The sequence below is a fragment of the Lithobates pipiens genome, unplaced genomic scaffold (genome assembly GCF_037356315.1).
Source record: "Lithobates pipiens isolate NorthernLeopardFrog02 unplaced genomic scaffold, aLitPip1_a1.2 Scaffold_18, whole genome shotgun sequence".
Lineage (NCBI taxonomy): Eukaryota > Metazoa > Chordata > Amphibia > Anura > Ranidae > Lithobates > Lithobates pipiens.
In genome coordinates this window covers 312581334-312600556 of record NW_027507758.1, presented here as the reverse complement: position 1 = coordinate 312600556, position 19223 = coordinate 312581334, and the positions used below count along the sequence as shown (strand labels likewise).

General features: G+C 42.8%; 1 protein-coding gene across 1 annotated transcript in view; it reads left to right on the top strand.

The window, feature by feature from the left end:
* UFL1 (UFM1 specific ligase 1) overlaps positions 1–19223 on the top strand; it is a 153258-nt gene that overhangs the window by 48564 nt on the left and 85471 nt on the right. The gene's annotated exons all lie outside the window — the stretch shown is intronic.

Sequence of the window (19223 nt, the reverse complement as noted above, 5' to 3'; positions counted from 1 at the left end):
CTTCAATGGTCAATGCAAGTATGCAGATAAAGAATTCTGACTCTGAATATTTGATCTGGATAAGTGACTTGGAAATCTTTTAAGCCACTAAATCAACACTGGACTAGGGCTACACTGATGATATTAATCTTTTGCTACTGAGAGATTTAACTTTTTTGCTGGCAGTCATCTGAACAGGCTAGAGCTATACTTGAGGTCTTAATTTCCCAATACTGCTGTTAAAATTAATAGCTATTTAATCGTTGGGTGTAGCAAATAGTCACTAAGCAAGGTAAAAGTAAGAGGAAGCTGCTTACTAGTACGATGTCTATCTGACTAAATAGCCATCCGTGTATTCAGCTTGGCTGTAAAGTAGATTAGTGGTCAGGTTATAGATGTTCAAACATTTACATTCTTAACAAGCAGTAAATGGGCTTTAAAACAAGCCTTTATGAACCTCTGTAGCTAAAGTAATTCAACCTCAAAGTTTAAAACATTCACAGCTGTTCCTGCACTCAGCAAGCTTACTGTTTTAGGGTACCTACCTCACTTGAGCCAGTTAACCTACTGACATGTCTTTATAGCATGGGAGGCAACCAGAGTACCCAGAGGAAACCCACAGAAGCACTGGGAGAACATGAAAACTTGCAGATAGGCGAATTTACAGCAGGTAAAATAAGTATTGAACACGTCACCATTTTTCTAGGTATATATATTTCTAAAGGTGCTAACGATAAAAAAAAGTATTGAACACGCTAACTGAAATGTATTTAATACTTTGTATAAAATCCTTTGTTGGTAATGAAAGCTTCAAAAGATGCCTCCTGTATGAAGAAACTAGTCATATGCATTGCTCAGGCGTGACTTTGGCCCATTCTTCTACACAAACAGTCTTCAAATCTTGAAGGTTCCGGAGGCCTCTTCTATGAACTCTAATCTTTAGTTCTTTCCATAGAATTTTTTTTTTATTATTATTCTTTATTTTCCAAGTTTTTCCAATTTTACACTCATTTACAAAAAAATACAATCAATACAAAATAATTTCTATGAGAAATACTTCCTTTTCCCCCCAGCCTTTCCCTCCCCCCCCTTTCCCTCTCCCCCCCTTTCCCTCTCCCCCCCTTTCCCTCTTCCCCCCTTTCCCTCTTCCCCCCCCCCCTTTCCCTCTTCCCCCCCCCCCTTTCCCTCTCCCCCCCCCCTTTCCCTCTCCCCCCCCCCTTTCCCTCTCCCCCCCCTTTCCCTCTCCCCCCCCTTTCCCTCTCCCCCCCCTTTTCCTCTTCCCCCCCTTTCCCCCCCCCCCCTCTCTCACTCGATCCTTCCACTAGTGTTTCTTACTAACATTCCAGGATCTTCAAGTAGCTTTCAGTTTTTCCAAATTGCAGCCATGGCCGCCACTTATTCCGATACCTCCCCTCTGAATGCTCCGATTTTTATATTGTCTCTTCCATGTTTCGTATCCTTTCTAATCTTTCTACCCACTCCTTCATTAAGGGAGGGTCCTGTTTTCTCCATCTTTGCTGTATCAATGCCTTAGCAGAGTTCAATAAACAAGGGATCAGAGAGTGGCCATAGAATTTCTATTGGATTCAAGTCAGGGAATTGACTGGGCCAGCTTTATTTGTTTTCTTTGAAACCAATTGAGAGTTTCCTTGGCTTTGTGTTTGGGGTCATTATATTGCTGAAATGTCAACCCTTGTTTCCTCTTCATCATCCTGGTAGATGGCAGCCGATTTTTATCAAGAATGTCTTGGTACATTTTTCCATTCATCCTTCCTTCAACAATATGAAGTTTGCCAGTACCGTATGCTGAAAAACAACCCCATAATGTTCCTACCTCCAAATTTCACTGTTGGTTACATAGTAGGTGAGGTTGAAAAAAGACAGTAAAATTTGTATTCCTTTCAGTTCCTGTACCCTCCATCATTGTTTACTTATATAGTCGGTGAAGTTGAAAAAAGACACAAGCCCATCAAGTCCAACCTATGTGTATGATTATAAGTCAGTATTACATTGTATATCCCTGTATGTTGCGTTCGTTAAGGTGCTTATCGATGACCCCCGCTGAGACCACCGCCTATAGAAGGGAATTCCACATCCTTGCCGCTCTTACAGTAAAGAACCCTCTTCGTAGTTTAAGGTTAAACCTCTTTTCTTCTAATTTTAATGAGTGGCCATGTGTCTTGTTAAACTCCCTTCCAGAAAAAAGTTTTATCCTTATTGTGGGGTCACCCGTGTGGTATTTGTAAATTGAAATCATCCCCTCTCAAGCGTCTCTTTTCCAGAGAGAATAAGTTCAATGCTTGCAACCTTTCTTCATAACTAATCTCCTCCAGACCCTTTATTAGCTTTGTTGTCCTTCTTTGTACTCGCTCCATTTCCAGTACATCCTTCCTGAGGACTGGTGCCCAGAATGGGACAGCATACTCCAGGTGTGGCTGGACCAGGGTCTTGTAGAGCGGGAGAATTATCGCTTAATCCCTTGAGTTAATCCCTTTTTTAATGCATGCCAATGTTCTGTTTGCTTTGTTAGCAGCAGTAATGGCATTGCATGCCATTGCTGAGCCTATCATATACTAGGACCCCCAGTTCCTTTTCCATCCTAGATTCCCCAGAGGTTCTCCCCTCGTGTATAGATTGCATTCATATTTTTGCCACCCAAATGCATTATTTTACATTTTTCTACATTAAACCTCATTTGCCATGTAGTTGCCCACCCCATTGATTTGTTCAGATCTTCTTGCAAGGTTTCCACATCCTGAGAAGAAGTTATCACCCTACTTAGCTTAGTATTGTCTGTAAATACAGAGATTGAACTGTTTACCCCATCCTCCAGGTCATTTATGAACAAATTAAATAGGATTGGTCCCAGCATAGAACCCTGTGGGACCCCACTACCCACCCCTGGCCATTCAGAGTATTCCCCATTTATCACCACCCTCTGAACTCACCCTTGTATCCAGTTTTCAATCCATGTACTCAACCAGTGGTCCATGCCAACGGACCTTATTTTTTACAGTAAATGTTTATGGGGAACTGTGTCAAATGCTTTTGCAAAATCCAGATACACCATGTCTACAGGCCTTCCTTTATCTAGATGGCAACTGACCTCATAAAAGGTTAATAGATTGGTTTGGCAAGAATGATTCTTCATAAAAACTCCAGGTATTCCAAAAATTTCCACTCTTTACCTAAATACCCACCTCTGCGCCTAGACAAAGCCTGCTCCCTCAACTAGAGCTGCCACTTGAAAAAATGTAAAGTGCAAATCGTATTGTACCTTTTAAAACTAAAATCAGAAAAAAGGAAAAATAGTGGCGCTTAACTATAAATTATAACTAACTCCAAGAAACGTGACAACAATTAAATGGTATGAAGAACATGTGTGAGAACAACAATTTTATCACCCTATGATAAGTGAACCAAATAAATGTGTCACAGAACTAGAAAAAAATTAAGATAAACTTCATGAGAGTGTCCAAAAGTATCCTTTGAAGGTAATGTCTCTTCTTATTCCATCCACCACACCAAAGTGATCAGTGATTCCACTCCCTTAAGAAATGCACTCACCGACTCCCAATGCCTGCACGTTCGTATCAGGCTTAAGCGCTTACCAGCCAAACGGCAAGTAGTGAACCGTTGCTCCGATCATCTATTGTGCAAATTCAAATATTCCACATGTAAAATAATAAAGGTGCTCCAATAGTGTAAAACCGTATGAATCGATTTATTAAAACACAAAAACACTTCAACCTTTACAGTCACATTTCACAGTTCAAAAGCCAGAAAATAGATATCAAAGTCACAGCAAGCCTCAGTCCTGAAGAGCACAAACTTTTGACTGTGGCCACGGCGGACCCGAGGTGTGCGAGCTTGTAAGCGTTGTTCTCACCCTCTCCTCGGTGCCCAGACACAGATGCGAATCACCACTTCCCTCTTCAGCTTCAAACACTGCACATTACTGGTGATGATTGCCACACAGCCACGCCCCCATTCTTCATAAATCCATGCTGATTACTGCTAATGATACAGTTTTCATTACTAAAATCTTGTATATAGTCCCTTATCATCCCCTCCAAGAGCTTGCATACTCTTGATGTTGAGCTAACTGGTCTGTAATTCCCAGGGATGTATTTTGGGCCTTTTTTAAATATTGGTGCTATATTGGCTTTTCTTCAATCTGCTGCTACCATTCCAGGCAGACTGTCAGTAAAAATTCGTTAAAAGTAAAAATTTGTAAAAATCATGGTCTGGCAATTACTTGACTGAGTTCCCCAAGTACCCTCTGGTGCAAGTCTCCCAAGTTTCCCAAGTCTAATTCTGCCCTCTGTTTCCTGTGATGCGTCACGGGGATAAACACTGCAGTTTTGGTTACTGAAGCCCCCCGATTCCCTCATGAAGACTGAATTCAATACCTTTGCCATCTCCCCATCCTTTGTAACCAGATGTCCTACCTCATTCTTTATGGGGCCAATATGGTCTGTCCCCCCTTTTTTTACTGATTACATACTTAAAGAATTTCTTTTTTTTTTTGCTCTCCTCCGCTATGTGTTATTCACGTTCTATCTTAGCCACCCTAATTGCACCCTTACATTTCTTGTTGCATTCTTTATAAAGTTTGAATAATGATGATCCCTCAACCTTGTATTTTTTGAAGGCCTTCTCTTTTGCTTTTATATGCGTTTTTACATTGGCGTTAAGCCATACAGACTTTTATTCGCTCTTTTAAATTTATTACCCAATGGAATGCACTGGCTAATGCCCTTTTTATATCTATATATAGCAAGGTTTGTAGTTTAGGGAGGTTGGCTCTTTTGAAATTCAGTGTCTTTGTATTTCCCTTATGTTTCCTATTTGTGTAATGTATACTGAAGCCAATTGACCTGTGAGCACAGTTTCCTAAATTTCCCCATATTTCCACATCCATGATCAGGTCTGTATTGTTGGCAATCAATAGATCTAGCAATGCTTTATTTCTAGTTGGCGTGTTCATGGTCTACTATCTGACACATGACATTGTCCTGCAAGACATTTAGGACCTGGCGAGCCTTAGACGAATGCATGGCTCCCTCCGCCCAGTCTATGTCTGGATAATTAACCACTTTCAGACCGGACCATTTTGCTGGTAAATGACCAGAGGTCTTTTTACAATTTGGCACTGCGCTGCTTTAACTGGTAATTGCGCGGTCATGCAATGTTGTACCCAAACAAAATTTGCGTCCTTTTCTTCCCACAAATAGAGCTTTCTTTTGATGGTATTTGATTGCCTCTGCGATTTTTATTTTTTGCGATATAAACGTAAAAAGACCGCAAATTTTGGAAAAAAATGATATTTTCTACTTTTTGTTATTAGAAAAATCCAATAAACTCAATTTTAGTCATACATTTAGGCCAAAATGTATTTAGCCACATGTCTTTGGTAAAAAAAAAGTCAATAACTGTATATTTATTGGTTTGCGCAAAAGTTGTCACATCTACAAACTAAGGTACGTTTTCTGGAATTTACGCAGCTTTTAGTTTACGACTGCCTATCTCAATTCTTGAGGTGCTAAAATGGCAGGGCAGTACAAAACCCCCCCAAATGACCCCATTTTGGAAAGTAGACCCCCTAAGGAAATTGATAAGTGGCATGTTGAGCCCATTGAATATTTTATTTTTTTGCCTCAAGCGATTGAATAATGACAAAAAAAAAATTTTTTTTTTTTTTTTTTACACAAAGTTGTCACTAAATGATATATTGCTCACACATGCTATGGGCATATGTGAAATGACACCCCAAAATAAATTCTGCTGCTTCTCCTGAGTACGGGGATACCACATGTGTGGGATTTTTTGGGAGCCTAGCTGCGTACGGGGCCCCGAAAACCAAGAACAGCCTTCAGGTTTTCTAAGGGCGTAAATATTTGACTTCACTCCTCACTACCTATTAAAGTTTTGAAGGCCATAAAATGCCAAGATGGCACAAAACCCCCACAAATGACCCCATTTTAGAAAGTAGACACCCCAAGCTATTTGCTGAGAGGCATGTTGAGTCCATGGAATATTTTATATTTTGCCACAAGTTGCGGGAAAATTACAAACTTTTTTTTTTTTTTTTTTTTTCACAAAGTTGTCACTAAATGATATATTGCTCACGCATGCCATGGGCATATGTGAAATGACACCCCAAAATAAATTCTGCTGCTTCTCCTGAGTACGGGGATACCACATATGTGGGACTTTTTGGGAGCCTAGCCACGTACGGGGCCCCGAAAACCAAGCACCGCCTTCAGGCTTTCTAAGGGCGTTACAGTTTTGAAGGCCATAAAATGCCAAGATGGCACAAACCCCCCCCAAATGACCCCATTTTGGAAAGTAGACACCCCTAAATTTAGGGGTACACTAGTGAGACTAGGTAATAAATGGCGGGTGCCCTGAAACTATAAAAAAATAACTAACCAACCAGCGTCACCTGTAACAGTTATATGGTGATCACTGGTGAAAGGGTTAACTAGGAGGCAATCAGGGGGCTTTATGCGGTAGTATATGGGGGTCCCTGGCGCTATAAAAAGCTGCAGCGAACCTAAATACCTACCTGCCTAACTAGCGTCACCTGTGACACTAGTACAGCGATCAGAAAAATGATCACTTATTAGGCTGGGTTCACACTGGAGCGATGCAGGAACGCCACAAATCCGCGGCGGGTTCCCGCATCGCATGCCTCCCGGCGGCAGTTCACACTGCCCTATGCGAACTGCTGGGAGTGTCAGTGAAATGTTAATGACACCCCCAGATCAGTTCGCATATCGCAGTGCGATCTGCAAACTCGGATCGCATGGTGTGAACACCCATGCGATCCGATTCTGCTGCGGGCCAAAAAAAGGGTCCCGTGCGAATTTGCGGCGGGTGCGACGCAAATTCAGCCATACTATCTGTATGGCTGAACTCGAATCGCACAGAGATCGGATGTAATTTGCACTGCAGTGCGGTGCGAATCACATTCGTTCTCATAAACCGCTGCAATGTGAACCCAGCCTTAGTGACACTGGCGACGGGGGGTGATCACGGGGTTAAACCTTTATTGGGGGGGTTAGGGGGGTACATTAGAACTAAAGGGGGCTAACCCTAACTGCCCTAACAGTTATTACAGTCACAAATGACACCAATGCAAAAAAATAAATAAATAAATAAAATGACATTGGTGTCACTGTGACTGGGGGGGCAGGGGTAATTGGGGGGGTGTTCGGGGGTTGTGAGTGTGCCTGGCATGTTCTACTGTGTAGTGTCGTGTTGGTGCAACTCACCGATCCTCTCTCCTCGGTGTCGGAACGAAAAATACCAACACGGAGGAGAGATTACATCACTTCCTCTCCTGTGTTTACATTACAGGAGAGGAAGTGATGTCACGAAGGATTTCTATTCGTCGGGAGCGATCGCGAGGGGGTGGCCATGAATGAATGGCCGCCCCCTCATCCCGGATCGCTCCGGAACGAATACCGACCGCCGCAGGCACCGGGGGGGGGGCCCGATCGGGCCCCCGACCCGCGGGAAGGCAGGGACGTATATATACGCCCATATGCCTGCCGTGCCATTCTGTCGACGTATATTGTCGTGCGGCGGTCGGCAAGTGGTTAAAATCCCCCACTAAAATGAAACTTCCCATCCTTGCTGCTAATCCAGATTATGATAGGAGGTCCGCCTCCCCCTCCTCCCTCAGGTTAGGGGGCCTATAGCATACTCCCAGTATTATTTTCCCCTTAGCTTCATCCCTTTTGGAACTCTACCCATAAGGATTCCACCTCTTCCTTAGCTCCCTTGGTGATGTTATCTCTCACATTCACTTGTACATTATTCTTGATATACAGGCATTCCCCTCCCCCTTTTTTACCCTCTCTATCCTGCGATAAAGGGTATACCCTTGAATGTCTGCCAGCCAATCATGAGAGCTGTTGAACCAAGTCTCTGAAATTCCCACAAAATCCAAATCCTCCTCGTACAGCAGTATCTCTAGTTCATCCATCTTGTCCACCAGGCTCCTGGCATTGGTGAACATGCCACGTAGTTTAGACCGGTTGCATACCATCCTCTTATTGGGTGTTCTGAGATTGTAAATGGGACTTGTTATAGGACTATACTTACCCTGGGTTTATGTGTTTTAGTCAACCTACCACTAATGCCCACAATACTACCCTCTGGACTATGTTCCACGCTGACTATCTTTACCTTTTGGAGCCTCCCCCCATCCCCTAGTTTTAAAAACCCCTCTAACTTTTTGGCCATCTTTACGCCCAGCACATCTGCACCCGCCTTATTTAGGTGCAGTCCTTCCCTTCTTTAGTACTGGTGACCAACTGAGAACCTGAGTGCCCGGTAGACAGCATACAGTTCGGCGCTTCAGGTCTTTGTCACAGATTGCCGTCTCTGTCCTAAGAATTAAATTCTCTACCACCAGAAACTGTCTATCCTTTTCCTTTGTTTCCTCCCCCACGCCCACTGGAAGAGTTCTTCCCCTGGCAGCTAGGAGAGTCCCTCAGCTCCAGCAGTGTTGGTCCCTGACTGGTTTCACCAATGTCACTCAATGGAGCATACTTATTGGGATGCTCCAGCCCAGGATCGGCCTCCCTGGCACTTCACCATATATCCTTCCTGACAGTCACCCATCTACTCTTTTCTGGTGCCTGCACCTCTTTGTCTCCACCTGCCTCTGTGCTGGCCCCTGCCGGGTGAGTTCCCGGCTCTCCTTTAGTATGGAGGGTCTTCTCAGTGCTGACAGTTGCTTCCCTAGATTCAGAACCTGGGCTTCCAGGGAAACAGTGTTTTTACATTTTGCACAGCAGTATTCTCCCTCGATCAGATAATCAAAGAACGCATACACCTTCCGGGCATCGTACTTACCAATTTAATGAGGATTGGGATTATACCTTGTCCAAATTACCTAACGACTAGCATCCTGACACTACTACTCAACAATACCATACACGTGCGCTCGCAGACCCACGTGCGCTCACAATACACAGGTACTAACCACACACTACTCCGACAACACTCAGGTACTCACACTGCACAAGTCCTTTGAACCCTGTTATAACCTCCTGTTTCTACTCTGGTTTTTAACTCGCCACATAGTCCAGTTCCACTTGGTCTAAGTTCCAGCAGGCCAATATAAGTTCTACAGAAAGTTATATAGGCTTCAAGCACCTGTGACCAATTAACCACTCCCCTTAATTGGTAGGCTGACTGAAGGAAAGAAAGAAAAAAAAAGGCTGTTTAAAAAGTGAGAGAGGGTGTTAAAAAAGCTACAAGGCACCCTTCCCCCTCCCCCCCCCCCCCAAAAAAAAAACAAAAACTAAAAATGCAACACAGTATTTACCAGCAGTTTTTGGGGTGATGTGCAGTTCAATTTGACCTCCAAACATGGTTGTGTTATGGCATTCAAAGAGTTACATTTTGGTTTAATCTGACCAGACTATATTCTCCCATTATTTCATAGGCTTGTCTAAATATTGTGCAGCAAATTTTAAATGAGCTTCATGCTTTTTCTTCATCGATGGAGTCTTGCTTGGTGAGCGTGCATATAGGCCATGGTGGTTGAGTGCATTACTTATTGTTTTCTTTGTAACAATTGTACCTGTTAATTCCAGGTCTTTCTGAAGTTCTCCACAAGTGGTCATTGGCTCTTGGAAAACTCTTCTGATAATTCATTTCACTTCTCTGTCAGAAATCTTGTTAAGGGGCACCTGGTTGTGGCCAGTTTGGTAAAATTATGTTCTTTCCACTCCTGGATTATGGCCCCAACAGTGCTCACTGGAACATTCAGAAGTTTAGAAATCCTTCTGTAACCAATGGTATCAGTATGTTTTGAGAGAGCTCTTTGCTGTTACCCATCATGAGTTGTTTCTTCTGGTAACAAGACACCTTTTTTTTATAGGCTATCAGTTGGGATTGAACAAGCTGATATTAATTTGCACTGACATAGGCAGGATTGCTTTCTAATTACAGATAGATTTCAGCTGGTGTTTTGGCTTTCCATGCCTTTTTGCACTTCCCTTTCTTCATGTGTTCAATACTTTTTTACTGTGTCATATTTTATTACACAACTTAATTTCGGAACTTTTGTTTTGCTTTCGTTGTATGCATGGGCTGTTACCTATATGTGGTGAAAGTTTCATGTCAATAGTACCTTGAGCAATATATTTATTTATACCTAGAAAAATGGTGACTTGTTTAATACTTATTTTACCCTCTGTTTCTGCAACTCACAACTTGTCAGCATTATCCTTATCTCTGCTATTTTCTTCTGTGATTTTTAAAGGAAATAATGCAGTGATTATTCAATTTCCACATTTTCACACTAGAGATTAGGCCGCTAGAGTGTGCGCTGTCAGTATCCCCACAGATCGAAAGAGATCTCATAATTACATTCTGCTGTCCCTCTGCCCTAAATACCATTTTGGGACTATGAAATCAGAGGTTTTGTTATAGTGCAAAGAGCAAGTTTTTTGTCATCTGTATCTCATTGAAGAAATTTTTCTTCAGATTTCACCTCCTATTACTTTTCTGGGGACAACCGAAAATTTGGGATTCAGTGATCATGGTAAACAGGACAAATAAGGTGAATCTCCTTAGTTGGGCCACATACTGCTATAAAAACTGATGTGGTCTACTCCCTCTCCCCTCTATCCAAAACCAATTTATTTATTTATTTTTTGGCCTTTTGCTTGCGTAGATGACATTCACCTTTAAAGCAGTTCCGTTAGCTCTTTTCCACTCCAGAACGTTGCCACAAAACCTTCCAGGGCATGGGACAAATCAATCTTTTTGGACAAGATAATCCTCGAACAAAAGTGTCTTTGTCATGGTGACATCACGTGCCGTGACTCCATAATTCTCAGAGGTCAGGATTTTTTTCCCTTAATTTGGAAAATTGTCTATGTGGATAACGTTTTTCCGAGTTGGGCCAGAGTTCTGGATCTTCTATCTTTTCGTGATAATTGTTGGTCTCAAGAAGGAGCAAACCTTCCAATCAACATTCTGGGAGCTACAAGCTATTTGTCTGTCATCATTTCACTGGACTCCCTTCTAACTGGTCATTTGGTCCGGGCTTATATAAATCATCAGGATGCCAGGTGTGTTGAATGAGTTTCATGTTCCTGCAATCTCCTGGTTTAGAAAATTGGTAGGCAGACATTGAGTAGACAATTTCTGCACCCAGGGGAATTGTTTCTCGATCCAGAGATTTTCTAGGACCGCCTTTTGCAACCAGGGTGTCTTGGCAAAATGGCTAAAAAATTTCCAGAAAATGTATACTAGCCAGTGGGTCAATGAAGCCTGCCTTTTAGTTCCACAAAGCCACGTGTTTTCATTGTGCACCATTACGGCCTTTAGCCACCGGCATCCTAACAACCAGTGATGTCATTGGTTAATAAGGAGAACGTTGGGCGCCTGCATAGCATCCTTTTTTGCCCCTCCCTTGCCCCCCTCCATTAGCATTGAGAGCATGTTAGCTCAATGAGTGAGAGAGAGAGACGGATGGAGAAGAACAACATTGGAAAACTAGTCAATAGCAATGTGCAAAGTTATGTTTACTTTGGAAAAATAAATCACCTCTCACATTGGGTGTCCTGTGTGTGTAGGTGTTTATGCATTATGTAAAACTATTTTATTTATTTTTTAATTTTTTTTTTTTTTTTAATGGGGTGTCTCAAGATTTTTCAGAATTGGGAAGGGTGCCTTGACTGAAAAAAGGTTGACAAACACTGTTCTAGAACATATGTTTTTCGTAGAGGGATGTGAATCTGTTTTTGGTTTAACAAGAAACCAGACAAATTTGTTTCCAGGGCACAGGAATCTGATGGAAGATGCATTCAGATGACCTGGTGACTCGATGGTTGAAATTTTCAGTTCAAGTTCAGTGATTACAGTGGGTTCCTCTAAAGCTTGCTATTGCTTAACATTCAAAAATCACATTTGTAGGAAGATTCTCCGTATGTTCAACAGCTTGACAAATGTTAATCAAGGGTACCTCATAATTTTTTTGCTTTTAACATCTGATTTAGTAATGTTTGAGAAAAATCTGCCCCCTTCCTGAAGGAAAACCTGTCTTGTGGACTAACGCAGTATAAAAATTAACTTGCATGCCTGCTGAAAATGGGGCGACATTCTTTAGTGTAATGGACAAATGCCTGCCAGAGCTCTAACTTGCCTAAACCCTCATGTATTGTACAGGACACCAAGGTTGGGTCCTATACGGGTGCTATATAGCACCGATATTTGGGTTATGGTCCCTTTTAAGGGAAGTGTGGTAGAATTCAGGGGGTCATCCAGGATGGGTGAGGAATTCCCGGGAATAGCCTTAGTCAGGAAAGGACTGACTCGCATTTCTTTGTATTACTAGAGAGATATTTGGAACCCGGAATTTCGGAGGCTCTAAAGTGATATTCGGGTGGGAAAGAGCCTCCATCCCTGACTACAGGGGTTCCAGCACACACAGGGTTAAGAGCCTCCAGGAAGCAGCTCTTAAAAGACAGGAAGTAGTTCTAGGTGGGGTGGCAAGGAATAGTTGCTAAATACACCTGTCTTGAAGAGTTGTGAGTCTGCTGGAGGCTCTTAAAAAGATCCAACAAGGACTGTTAGGCTGGGTTCACACTGCTACGGTTACGAGAACTGGATGTGATTCGCACCGCACTGCAGTGCAAATCACATCCGATCTCTGTGCGATGCGAGTTCAGCCATACAGATAGTATGGCTGAATTCGCATCGCACCCGCTCCAAACTCGCACAGGACCCTTTTTTTGGTCCGCAGCAGAATCGGATCGCATGGGTGTTCACACCATGCGATCCGATTCCTGTCCGAGTTTGCAGATCGCACTGTGATATGCAAACTGATCTGGGGGTGTCATTAAGGTTTCATTGACACTCCCAGCAGTCCGCATAGGGCAGTGTGAACTGCCGGCGGGAGGCATGCGATGCGGGAACCCGCCGCGGATTTGCGGCGTTCCCGCATCGCTTCAGTGTGAACCCAGCCTTAAACCCTTGGGACAAAGACCCATCCATGAACTGTATGTGCCTTTTTACTTTTATCTGAAGATAAGCAGACTTTATTTTGTGCTTGTGTGCTGCTGGAAGCCTTATTTTGATTTGCTTATGAAAATAAAAGCCCTTTTGTTTTAAAGTTTAACGGCTTTGCACTCAGTCCTGCGGAGCTACAACCCCCTCCCCCCCCCCCAACCTTGCTATAAATATATATATATATATATATATATATATATATATATATATATATATATATATATATATATATATATATATATATATATATAATATTCTATCTATCTTGAGATATAGCCAAGTCCATGAGATTGTCCAGAATAGGTTCAATTCCTGCTTGCGAGATGTTAGACTGTCACCAACACCACCACACGTGAAGAAGCAAGGGAATACTCACATCCCCCTTTGAATTAAACACTTACCAGATCTGATAAGGCTATATATGCAGAAAAACACACTGTTTTAATATCCTTGTATATAATCTCCCAGGACAGACCATCAGAAGAGAGTTGGGTCATACAGTGATAAGCTAGTTTCAGACCATAAAAAAGGAAAACAAACTCCATAGTGTAATCCCTATTACCACAACATCACCCCCTTTTAGAACTTGCACTATATTTAACATTTTAAAACAGCATAGGTTCAAACAAGGTTGCGTCGGCAAACCAGAGCGGGGATAGTGCAGTGTCTCCTACCACAGTAAGCTGCCTTTCCAGCGGTAGTAAGAGCTGTGTCTCCGAACGGCGTGCTGTAGTCACTGATGGTCATCGTAAAGCTACGCTCTGATGCATTTCATCATCAACTACATCATCTGACGGCCCTCAGAGGATGTCGTTGATGACATAGGTACCTGCAGAGTCAGTATTTATCTAATTAATTTTTAATTAAATGCTTCTGACATTTTACAATATGCTGTAATTGAAACCTATGCATTGAAATAAAAGGAAATTATGTTATTGAGAGCCCTAGAGGACAGGCTTGATGGTGCTGTCCAGCAAGTTAAAGTGGATGTAAATCCTCTCCTTTACTCAGTGAAGTGAACAGCCTCAGATTATACAGAGATGAAACAAATCTCCCTACATAAGTTTTACATGTATAACTGCTGTCTTCAGCTTTCTACATTAGAATTTAGGAATTGCACATCACGTTACATGTCTTTCTTCCTGTTTTTAGCACTGGGTGTGGAGTTGGGGCATACACTGTGTGAGAGCTGATTGGAGGAAAGGCACACCTCCACTCCACTCCAGGCTGAGAGACAAAGAAACTTGTACAGCTGTTCTGTGCATAGACAAGCTCCCTGCTTATCTACCGTATATACTCGAGTATAGGCCGACCCGAATATAAGCCGAGGCCCCCAATTTACCCCCAAAAAAACTGGCAAACTTATTGACTCGTGTATAAGCCGAGGGTAAGACATGCCTGTCCATCCCTGTGTGTGTGTCCGTCCATCCCTGTGTGTCCGTCCATCCCTGTGTGTCCGTCCATCCCTGTGTGTCCGTCCATCCCTGTGTGTGTGTGTCTCCATCCATCCATCCATCCCTGTGTGTGTGTGTGTATCCGTGTGTGTGTGTGTGTGTGTGTGTGTGTGTGTGTGTGTGTGTGTGTGTGTCCAGCCTACCTGTGTCCTGAGCCTTTGTCCCGAGCCTCCGTCCCGTGCCGAGCCTCCTTGCCTCCGTGCCTCGCCGCCGTGCCTCGCCGCCGTGCCTCGCCGCCGTGCCTTGCCTCCGGTCCCGTCCCGTCCCGTCCCGTGCCGTGCCGTCCTGTGCCTTGCCTCCGTCCCGTGCCCTCTTCGTTCGTCGGCGGCCATTGTAAAATTCAAAAGCTGCGCCGCCGCCTTCGCCTGTGATAGGCGGAACACTGAATTTCCCAGCAGCCTGTGTTCCGCCTATCACAGACGTCGTATCATCCTCGTCCGTAGTACGAGGATGATACGAAGTCCGTGATAGGCGGAACACAGGCTGCTGGGAAATTCAGTGTTCCGCCTATCACAGGCGAAGGGGGAGCCGGAGGCGCGGCTTTTGAATCAGAATGGCCGCTGTCTGTCTGCTCGACACGCTGATCGAGCGGGCAGACAGCGATGACTCGAGTATAAGCCGAGGGGGGCACTTTCAGCCTCAAAAAAGAGGCTGAAAATCTCGGCTTATACTCGAGTATATACGGTATCTCTAAGTTCCTTCCCCCACACACATTTCCAGCTGCTTTTATCTTCTGTGTGTTGCAGAACTTGTTAAAAGTTATCATGCTGATAGCAGAAGAATTGAGAAGCAGAAAGACAAGTGCCCAGAACTTTGGAGAGTGATAGGTAAACGCAACAGGTATACAAAAAAAAGTGTTTGACCCCCTGCTGATTTTGTACGTTTGCCCACTGACAAAGAAATGATCAGTCTATCATTTTAATGGTAGGTTTATTTTAACAGTGAGAGAAATAATAATAACAAAAATATCCAGAAAAACACATTTCAAAAGAAGTTATAAATTGATTTGCATTTTAATGATCAAAATAAGTATTTGACCCCTTCGCAAAGCATGACTTTGTACTTGGTGGAAAACCCTTTTTGGCAATTACAGAGGTCAAATGTATCTTGTAGTTAGCCTCCAGGTTTGCACGCATCTTGGGAGGGATTTTGTCCACTCCTCTTTGCAGTTGTTAAAAAATTCTACAGGTTGCATGTTTTAAGTTACAGAGGAGGTCTAGGGCTAGAATTATTGCTCTTGCTCTACCGATCTCGGCGATACCTCAAATGTGTGGTTTGAACACTGTTTTCATATACAGGTCCCTAGTCACGTATGCGTTGGCTTCTGCACGCAAGCTTGTCTGGACGGGGCGCGTTTAAAAAAATATATATATTGTTTTTCTTATTTTACCTTTTTTTTTTTTTTTTTTTTTTAAGTTGTCACTTGTATTCCTATTAAAAGGAATGTAAACATCCCTTGTAATAGAAAAAAGCACGACAGGACCTCTTAAATATGAGATCTGGGGTCAAAAAGACCTCCGATCTCATATTTACATTACAGTGCAATTAAAAAAACAAAAAAAAAAATTTTGTCATTTAAAATTTTTTTTTCAAAAAAATGGCCCTTTTAAGAGCTATGGGCGGAAGTGACATTTTGACGTTGCTTCTGCCTTGCAGTGATATGGATACGAATGGAGGCCATCTTCCCCTCACTCGTCTCTGTATACTGGCAGGGGACAGACTCAATTGCCTCCTGTAAGCGGCGGCAGGAGTGGGGGGCCTCTCTCCCGCTGCCAATAAGAGTGATCTTGCAGCGAATCTGCCGCAGAGACCACTTTTATCTTGTAGCGGACCGCCCACTGAAGAAGTGGATACCGGGGTTATGGCAGCTAGCTGCTACCATAACAATATCCTCCTTCAAAGTCATCACTTAAAACGACAGTGGGTCGGTCCGGAACTGGTTAAATGTGTTTTTCTGGATATTTTTGTTGTTTTTCTGTCTCTCACTGTTATAATAAACCTACTGTTAAAAATATAGACTGATCATTTCTTTCTTTGTCAGTGGGCAAATCAGCAGGGGATCAAATACTTTTTTTCCCTCACTGTATGTGCCTAGGCCAGATTTCATGAATGGAGTTTACAACCACTTTAAACACCTAGTAGTGCAGGGATGTTCCAGATATCATACAAAGTATAAAAGCAGTAGGTTGCTGCTGCATAGTGACAATCAGCAGGAACAAAATAGGCGGGGAAAGAACAAATACATGAACAGACCAAAGTTGTTGTAAAACCCTTCCCACCCCCTTTTTGCTGCTATGTAGTTATAGATACGTCTAGCAATTGCTTTGCTGTTTGAAATTTGGTCACCTTATCTTTAAAATGTAGACATTTAATAAGTGTATGTGGTGGTCAGGAGGCAGTGTTTTTTTCCATATAAAATTTCACTCATTCGTATAATTATGTTATAGGTAGTATATATATCACACTGTTAAAAAGGAGCTGGGTGAATTAACCATATACTAAAATTTAATATGTTTGAGTGAATAGCGAGGAGAAATTTTGAGCCTCAGCCATTTGAGTTAAAAAAAAATTTTCCAGAAATTCTTTGGGTTTACATCCTTCAAACCCCTCAAGGAAGCCCAACAGTCTCAGGTTGTTAAACCCTAGGCAGTCCTCCAAGTTGATCTGTTTAGCTACCTGGTCAGATTATTCTTCTCATTGCTCTGGATTAACCTCAGGGAGTGCGGTATGGCAGTATCGCTTGTCTGTTATCTGATGCCCATGGACTCTCATAGCCAGATCTACCATCTCAAGGACCAATCTTCTACCCTGTTTCTCAGTCTCTGGCTTGACAGCCTGGCAGTTGAAAAATCAAGTTCTGAGAAACCAAGGTGTTTTAAATTCCGGTAACCTGACCATGTTAAAAGTTCGGAAATCTTTTTCATGCAAGATCTATCAATGTGCAGGGAGGACTTATTTTAAGTGGTGTGAGAAGGTTTGTCCATGTGCCTTTTTGTAGGCCTGTGTCCTTTCTTCCCTCCAGTTGGCCCTTCAGCATCAAATGCGAGGTTTCTGCATTGTCTGTTCTTTTTCAACACCCTTTTACTAATCCATTTGCTAAATCAAACTTTTAAACAAAAGGGTTACATAAATTACTCCTCCTGATAGGCCTCCTTGCATCCTTGGGATTTAAAACTGTGCATACTTTTCCTGATAAAGCTCACTCCATTAGAGCAGTGAGGATGTCTTGAAACTCTGTCTCTCTGTAAGGCATGCAAGCTGGTCTTATATAAATACAGTATAGTCCCTAATTATTACAAAATCAATGTATCTGTCTCTGCAAATGCTAGCTTCGCACATGATTGGGTGTTTCACAACACATGGGTTGTGAAATATATTTCATTAGGCTACATTCACATGGGCATTTTGGCCTGGCGCAAATAGCAGCAGCAGGAATCTACTGAATGTAGCCTGACTAAATCAATGTTTCAGCTGAATGAAAGTATCTGATCATATTGCATTTCATACATATAATCTAATGAATTGGCACTCATAGAAATGTCCCAATATTTAATCAGAGTCCGTCAATTTAATATAAAATGAAGAGTTTTCTCATGGGATCCTCACCAGATGGATAGACCCTCCCTGAAACCGGGTCAAATAAAGCTTCCAATATCAAAGTTTTGGTTTTTGGTTATGTGTTTGACATATGGCACCTGAATGTGGCGAGATTACAAAGAAGATGAATCTGCTAAAATCAAAAGAAGGCATGTTGCCACGTTTTGATATTAGAAGCTTTATTGGACCCGGTTTCAGGAAGGGACTATCTATCTGGTGCGGATCTCGTGAGAAAACATTTTATTTTATATTCAATTAAGGGACTTTGAATATTGGGACATTTCTCTGAGTGCTGTTTTTTTTTTTAGATTATATGTTCAACCTGCCCAGGGGGACATTGTGCTGCTAGCTGCTGTGGATTGTATATGATATTGTCTCATGTGCGCTATTTTATTTGAGCTTGAAATTTCATGCCTGTGCTTTTGCTCTGATTAAGGCCGCGTACACACGCGGGGACTGTTCGCCCAACTTTGTCCGCTGAACAGTGTTTCGGCGGACAGTCCGCTCGTGTGTGGGCTTTCAGCGGACAGTTTCAGCGAACAGTCCGCTGAACAAGGTTTTTCGGAAATTCCGAAAAACTGTCCGCTGAAACTTTGTTTCAGCGAACAGTCCCCTCGTGTGTAGGCTTGTTCATCAAACTAAGTTCCGCGCATGCTCAGAAAGGATTTACACGCCGAAAGTTATAATGCAGTGTATAGGACGTCGTATTTTTCGTCCCGTCGTACGTGCCGTTCACGTCATCGCGCACGGTTTCAGCAAACTGTTCGTTCGTCGTGTGTGGCCATGTCCGTCCATGCTAATTTTGAGCGGACTGTTTATAATGCAGTGTATAGGACGTCGTATTTTTCGTCCCGTCGTACGTGCCGTTCACGTCATCGCGCACGGTTTCAGCAAACTGTTCGTTCGTCGTGTGTGGCCATGTCCGTCCATGCTAATTTTGAGCGGACTGTTTGCCGAAACTGTTTGACGGACAAAGTTGGGCGAACAGTCCCCGCGTGTGTACGCGGCCTGACTGTTGCACATTTGATCTTCAGCAGTACTCAATGCCAAAAGCTGCAGTGTTTTGTAATAGTGTTTTTATATATGTGGCAAGAGCAAGATCCTGAACTGCAATGACATGCATAATAATAAAGCAAGTGTAGAAACTAG